The 8,348-nt window shown below is 45.2% G+C and overlaps 1 non-coding gene across 1 annotated transcript; it reads right to left on the bottom strand.

Moving 5' to 3' along the window:
* Positions 1 to 864: 864 nt before the first annotated feature.
* On the bottom strand, positions 865 to 1,028 carry LOC114763904 (U1 spliceosomal RNA). Its single transcript, XR_003742401.1, has one exon. It is a non-coding gene; the product is annotated as a U1 spliceosomal RNA (small nuclear RNA).
* Positions 1,029 to 8,348: the final 7,320 nt, after the last annotated feature.

Consider the following 8,348-nt stretch of genomic DNA (forward strand, 5'->3'; position numbering starts at 1 on the left):
GCCGGACACACACTCCAAGCCCCATTTAAAACCACTAGCTGACACTATGAGGGTTGGAATTCTAATCACCGCTTCATGCCCCCTGTGCCTGTATTCCTCCAGCCAAAAAGTTAGTTCTAACAAACCTGAAGCGAAATCAATGAAATTAATTACACAAACCAAACCAGTCACTGCCCTAGTGCAATCAATGTGTATGGGCCAAATGCATTAAAAAGAAATGTATTTCTTGTATTCTTCCAGATAACACATTTAATTTTAGTCCATTTTCAAAATCACCCCCCCCCCTCTTCTTGCTGATGTAGGTATTAAGTTTGGAAATGCATGAGTGTCCACCTCCAAAAAAAAATAATGAGTGTGTGCCATATGAATGATGACAAGAAATTGCATATTTGGGGCTTTAACCCAGCAGCACCTATAGCCATAGACCGTATGCATAAATATTCTCTGTGTATGAGGTCATATAACAGCGTGTCACTAGTGTTTACCTTTAAGGGGTCTGGTATATACAAGGCTCCTTGATCATTTAAAAGGGGAAGTATGAAGTCACAAAATAACGTCATATTTTGGGCACATAAGATCTCCCTCTTGAATCTTGTTCCTTTGATTTTTTCAATTTTCACCGTTTGTGGGCGGAATCATGGCTGACAGTGAAGTGATTGTCATTGTGATACACAGCAGCACAACACACTGTATTTAACCCATCATCCTTGGTGAGCAGTGGGCGGCCATGACAGGCGCCCGGGGAGCAGTGTGTGGGGACGGTGCTTTGCTCAGTGGCACCTTGGCGGCTCGGGATTCGAACCGGCAACCTTCTGATTACGGGGCCACTTCCTTAACCGCTAGGCCACCACTGCCCCAAATAATCAGGAGAGAGCGCAAACGCAGTCCCCCACTACCAGAAATTATGCAGTCAAGACTCCCACATTTGGGGAATTCGAAGGGGTCAGCACAGCCAGAGTGCAATGGCCGAGCCTCGCCCTGGGTGAACCGCCTTCTTGATCACGGTATCTCCCCTGCCACGTAAGTATCTATTTCCACTAGCTGTAGTCTGTACATCATTCAGTCTGAGTAATCAGTCATCTTGAGGTCGCAGAGAGGAACTATAGGGTTCAACCATCTTCATCCACCACTTCGCAGCATAGACTTTTCGTAGTGCAATGAAATTATTGACACATTTACAGCAATTGGTAGATCCAGGGAAACCTACATATAATAGGTGCTTTAAAATATGCACCATTGAAATCCCTCATTTGGTTCATTAAGAAAATCTTTAGATGCAACTCAGAATGTGTGCGTAAGCGTTTTTCCTAAAAAGAAAGGTTTTTATCTTGCATTTGAAGATCTTTAATGTTCAAAAATCTAGTGGAAGTTCATTCAGTACAGATACACACCACCTTCTACCACCACAAAAAGTGCATGAATAACGACAACATTGATTTGTGTGGACGGGTGTTGATTTTGACATTATAACATCTAGAACCGGAAGATGGAACTTTCTGGAGTCAGATCCCACCTTTTAGATAAGATGCAGAAACAATTAACCTGTGCTTGACCTCATAACTGTTGACCTCATACTTGCCTTGAGGCTTTACACACCCACATGCAATCTCAGCAAACGTATGGCTGGCATGATGCAGCTGCACTCCTCTGGCCCCGAGCTGAGGGGTGCGAACGCACTAATGCATGTATGACTTTGTCATCGATGCCCCGCGGCAACTCTAATGAAATTAGGCCGCTAACAACCGTGCCGGCGTGCAGCGGGCAAACCCCATAGTCTCGGAGGTAATAAACCTTCGCTATTTCGAACTTGGCCGAGCCACTGTGTATGTGACCTTTGCAGTTAGAGGATCTCTCTGCGATTTTTTTTTTCATGCAAATATATAAACATACATATAACACATACACACACACACACACACACACACACACACAGTACACCTTCTCATTCAATGTGTTTTCTTTATCTTCATGACCATTTATTTTGGTAGATTCTCACTGAAGGCATCAGAACTATGAATGAATGTGGAGTTATGTACTTAACAAAAAGTGGAGACCTGGCCTCCACAGTCACCAGACCTGAACCCAATCCAGATGGTTTGGGGTGAGCTGGACCAACAAGTGCTTGAAGGAACTCCTTCAAGACTGTTGGAGAGCCATTTCAGGTGACGACCTCTGAATGGCAAGAGTGTGCACAACAGTAATCAGAGCAAAGAAACTAGAATATAAAACATGTTATTTCACCATTTTTTGTTAAGTACATAACTCCACATGTGTTCATTCATAGTTTTGATGCCTTCAGTGAGAATCTACCAACGTAAATGGTCATGAAAATAAAGAAAACACATCGAATGAGAAGATGTGTCCAAACCTCTTGCCTGTACTGTGTGTGTGTGTGTGTGTGTGTGTGTGTATATATATATATATATATATATTATAATAAATTATTCATTTCCTTCACCACATATAATACAGATACACTCATTTTTTCGCCTCTTTCCCTCCCTCTGGTTGCTGTGGCTTTCTGGTTGGTGTTCGGTGCTAGAGAGGAGCTACCTGGGTAGAACCACACCCCAGGTGGCTCCCAGGTGCTACCTCGGGAACCTGCCTCTTGCGTTGCAGAAGTGGGGGTTTTCTTTTTGCATATTGGCTTGTGAGCTCACCGCTGGATCCGCTGTAATCTCCCACTAAGCCCCAAGCTGTCGGGACCAACAAAAAGAGAAAAAGAAGGAAAGGAACATTGGGCTTGGTGAGTAGCATGCAGTCACCCATGGTTGGACCTCTCGTCTGAAGCCTCGCTTTCCTCGGGAATTTCCCCTCGGAGCTCAAGCGGCCACGTTCCACTCCCATCCACCACGGGGCGAGACATCGCGAGAGGCCTTCAGAGCCTCGAGCTTGTGCAATCTGGAGGAGGTCCACGTTGCGCCTTCGGAGCATCGGCCGCCCTGGCCGGGGGTTTCATCGCAGGAATTTCACGCCTCGAGCCCGGCGTTAACTGGGTTGCGGAGCTGTGCATTTACTTATTTATTTATTTTCGCGCAGGCACACACATCTGGGTCAGCTCCCAGGCCCTGTTGGTCTGGACAATTTTGGAGCAGGAGGTCAGAGTTCAAAAGAAGATGAAGGCTAGACTCTTGAGATTTTTAACATGGCCACTGGATTATACTAAAGAGTAAAACAGGCCAAAAAAGCAGGATATGGTTGCGCTATCCCATTGTAGCGGGGTGCTGCTCTCCGTGTTCTACCTGTTCCATTTGCTGGTCCTGCTATTACCTGACCCCTCCCACTTCCGGCTGGCGATTGGGCCGCAGCGCTACCTTGGTGGCATTTCCCTTGGTGGCATTTTCCTTGTAACCAGCTGTAGAATTTTCGTTGTTGTTCTGTCTCAGCTTTTCTTTATTTGAATTTTGATTCTGTCTGGTCTGGTTTCCCTCTCTTTTTAGGTGAAAGTGGAGGGATTGCAGCACAGCACACGGTGACACTGCGAAATGTGTACTCTGCATGAAACCCTGCATCACCCTTGGTGAGCAGTGGGCAGCCAGCCATGACAGGCGCCCGGGGAGCAGGTGTATAACAAGGTTAGAGAAACGTTCAAAGACATTCACGAGAACTTTTCCGTTGAATTTGCACCACCAGTAGGAACTAGGAAATGACTTAATCCATATGGCTCTTAGTAAAGCACCCTTTACCGATATCCAGATGTTTGTTTCAGTGCACAAACAGCCCCGCATCACTACAAGACTTAATGTCATGACTGAATGGCTGAATTCGCCATTCTCTATACGGAGTAAACGGCTCATGGGAACGCTCATGTAAAACACGCAGTAAAGTACTAAAATACTTTGACTGAATGCCACTCCGAGTAACATTGCCACGTGTGTACACGGTATGAGCCACAGAGGCTTTACTACAGGCCTTGCCTTGCTTATGACGTCACGAAGCACAGGAAGCGAACCACAGCTGGACACAAATGCGCACAGGACCCGGTGTATTAGTGTAGACCCCAGCTTGATGGGGTCGCTCCCGCCAGAAGCTCTAGGCAGTGTGATTAGAGCGCTATAGGGATGGCTGTTGGGAGCACGCTGCTCCGTCAGCGCTGCGATGTAGACGGAGGCCTGTCAGCGGTGATGGATAGTGCGGAGAAGAGGGTTCCTGCTATCGGAAGTGGATGTAGGGTTTGTAGGGGAGGTAAGCGTTTGTGGCGTTTTCTTCGTTTACGCTCCTGTTCCTGTTTGTGTCCTGGTTGAATGCAGACCCTGCGTCCCCAGATACAAAAAAAGTACAAAAGTACAACTTATATTATCACAGCAGTGCACTAGTGCCTTCATTACTGACCTTCTCTAACCTTCTAACCTTGTACACTCCTCTTAGGACCTCTTGATATAGCACCCCAGAGATTCTCAGTAAGCATCCTCTGCAAGGGCTAGAGCATAAGAAGAAGACGAAATGCTGTATCCCTGATGCCCGTGACAGATGTGGTGGATGTGGATGCGAGGCGGCCAAGGGCACCACGCCCGCCCCCTTGGTCTGGGCCTCTGTTGGCCAGCCAGAGTACAACACTGGCACCGGGACAGTGGAGCAGAAAACTCATTAGTCACACATATGCTGCGTCTCACTCGATCGTCCCCGCCATCAGAGTCAGAGCCCAGCTTGCTGAACACCTGACTATTTTAATGTTAAACCTGCTCTCACCGTGCTCCCCATTCTCCCCATAATAAAAACTGTTCATTATTCAGCATGCAAATAACATTTTGCACTTTACATTTAATGCCATTTTTGACGATTTTGCCCCCAAGTCAAATAATTTGCCTCCTTCTCTGCACAAACACACACACACAAGCAAAGTGTCTAGCCAGTCAACACTAATGGGACAGTGTCATCTAACTTTTAATGAAATAATAAAAAGCCGTCCCATTAATGTCAACAGGGAGCGCGTGGATCGCGTGGCACGGGGAATTTTCCCGTCATTTCATCTGGCACTGTTACATGTGTGTACATGTGTAATTAAATAATAACACGTCGCCACAGAAACAATCAATAGGGCATCCGTGTCTGCAATTAAAACTCCCCTAGGAAACGAGCCGCTCAATTTGAGCGTCTCAGACAGAGCCCAATAATTACAGTAATTAGACAAAAGGAACTGTCCACGTTTAACAAATATTCAATGTGATCATATAGTGCTATGAAAGAAATATCACCGTTTCTGATGGCTGCTATTACCTGCATGCTATATATCAAAAATTAATGCTTAATGTTTTTTGTGAGGGGTGCTATTACTTTTATAAGCGCCCTGAGTGGGCGTGGCCAAGCTATTAACACTCAAACAGGTTCAAATCCCCATAGGATTGCATTGAATGCTAATTAGATTAGATTACATTCAACGTTTGCACACGCTTTGACCAAAATTGAATTCCATTCAATTTGGCTCTGATATTGTACATATCATCACCAGCCCTGCACTGACACCATTTGCAGGCTCCATCTACCCTGGAAGGGGGTCCCTCTCTATATCACTCCTTCCCAACGTTTCTTCCTCTCTTTTTTTCTCTCTCCTAGAGTTTTTTTTCTGTGGAGTTTTTCCTTGTGTGCAGAAGGGTCAAGTGTGGGGGTTGTCAACTGTAGGGCCTGTCAAAGCCCATTGAGACATACTGTATGTGATTTTGGGCTATATAAGAAATAAATGTTGTTGTTGTTGTTGTTGATTATAGTCTTGCACACGGTTCAACCAAAACCCACCAAATTTTGGATGGTGAGTCATACACACCCTGATCTAGTAAATGAGGTTGATTCAAACCTTTATTGCGACCGCCTGGTCCTTCAGCCACTTTATTACGACTGCAGTGTCTTTGTCACAACCATACTCATGTCAGACGTCAAGATACAGTAGACTAAAAGTCTGAGCATTTTAGTCTTATTTTAGTCAGAATTATCATGACTTTGTCCAGTTTTCGTCAATGAATATGTTTTTTTTGTCTCTTTCAATATAATACCAAGTAGAACTGACAAAAACGACATTTAGTTAAACCTATTTTACAATTAAAACAAGGTTATTATATCATTGTTACTTTATAGACTTACGAATACTCTACATCCATTCCAGTGGCCGCATTTCCCCCCCCGTGTTTTGTGTCCAAAGATCGCTTCGTCACTTTTCCACGTTACCACGTTGACCACGTTGTCGTGAGACCAAATACGAACAAAGCTTTGAAGCTCTGAAACTACGGGGGAGGAGAGGTTAATTAAAAGCTATTTAATTAAAAGCTAATTAGAGCAATTTAATTCAACTATCATCTTACCACGAAACCACAAGGAACATGGTCTGCTTGAGAAAAATGTCAAGATGATACAAGCCGGACAAGCCTGTGAACGTTGCCCTTGGAAATTGTGGCAGCAGATTATTTTGCATCTACAGTTCAGATTCAGTCTTGTGCTGAAGCTATAAGGACAGAGGAGGTGGTCTTTTAGTCTGCTGCAGGCTTGCATACATCCCCCCTACAGATAATGTCCACTGTGGCCTTCAGGTCTTGGCCATGCCATCAGTGTTTCTGTCACATGACTTATACAAAAAGGGGGATTTATTATACATTTATTTATAATAACATATCACACAAAAATGGACAGGTCATCTGACAAAAACGTGAAACAAACAAGGCATTTACATTTTACATTTACAGCATTTATCAGATGCCCTTATCCAGAGTTACAGTAGTGACAGGGACAGTCTCCCTGGAGCAACTCAGGGTTAAGTGTCTTGTTCAGGTACACAGTGGTTGTAGTGGGGTTTGAGCCTGGGACTTCTGGTTTATGGGCCAGTGTCTTACCCACTAGGCCACTACCAACCCTGGTGGCACAATCATATACAACACGCAAATATACACAATCAGGAATAGGTGCACACAATCAGGAATCAGGGGAAGATAGTTCATGATAAATTCCAATGCAAACTCCACCAGGTCCACCCATGACAAGGGCTCTTGTGCAGCTACTAAGAACGTGCCCCGCAGTCCCCTCTCTTCAGGCTCAACGAGCTAGACGGTGACTCCTCCTTCGCCAGAAGTATGGAATGGTTTTAGAATGGCCCAGCCCCTAAGTTCGACAGAAACTCTGAGGTGACCTGAAGAAAATCAAGCTGAGAGACTGTAATGAAGCCCTTGCAAGGTTTAACCTGTTTATGAAGCAAATGGCCTAAAAAGAATCTGCTTTAGGAAGTTTTCATTCCCATCATTCACTATGCACTTCCCACAATTTAAACAGATTTCACGTCCATCGGAATGAAGCTCTCGGGTAGCGCACAGCCCCGGGATGCGGCGCGAGGAGCCGACGTCCTGTCTCCGCACATACGGAGGGACAACTAGAGTCGCCGTGGGGAGCGCGCGGCTCCGTCAGCACTGACGGGAGGAGGTGCGATGGAGACAGAGTCCCGTCAGCGATGATGGATAGTGCGATAGAGAACGGGCTTCGGAGAAGGCCCTCCTGGTGTCGGAAGCAGATGCCGAGTTTGCGGGATGGGTATGGGTTTATTGGACACGGGGCTCCCAGGCCGGCTGGGTGCAACGAACCCTGCGCTCTCAGCTTCTGAGGCGAGCTTCACACACCGAGGTCTCTGCCAAAAAAAAAAAAAAAAAAAAACAACCAACCCCCTGTACAATTAGTGGCGCTCATCCTGAAGAGGCTTCGGCGGTTTAGGTTACAACTGCTCCGTTATGTCCAATTAGTCCTGTAATCACAGCACGGTAATTGTGGGGCTGCGATCGCAAGCTTATACTACAAAGGCTCATCCGTCACAACACGCTGATTCAGTTCACGCTAGTCGGCCTTAATCTTTTATTCCCACTCGGCCATTTCCCCCTCCTCTCCTATAATTGGGCCCTTGGTGTCTATTGTGGAATTGTACCAGCCCGTTTAAGGTACAAGCATTGGCATAGCATTGCAGGACAGTGACTAGTGCCATGCAGGGGAGAACCGTATACGTCCACAGCAACGGTATGTCTCAACGGGCTTTGACTGGCCCACCAGTTGACCCCCCGAAAAAATATATGACTCTCCACAGATCATGAGTTCACATGAAAAATTCAGGGGAAGCCGCTTTCACCCGTCTACGTCAGAAAACGACTGTGACTTTCTTGATTTTAACAGCTTTTTATTTTTTTTTTTACTTTGGTTAATAGACAATTTACAATTCATTGATCATGTGATTTTTGTTTATAGCTTTTCTGGGAGATTTTGTTTATATTTTAAGTTATTTAATGTATTTATTTTATTTTTTACTCATTATTACTGATATATTATATATAAAGATTATCCTGCTTCTTATGGAGACAGTGGAAGTGGTATTTTTGTAGTACCTGAAG

This window comes from Denticeps clupeoides, chromosome 14 (assembly GCF_900700375.1).
Source record: "Denticeps clupeoides chromosome 14, fDenClu1.1, whole genome shotgun sequence".
NCBI lineage: Eukaryota > Metazoa > Chordata > Actinopteri > Clupeiformes > Denticipitidae > Denticeps > Denticeps clupeoides.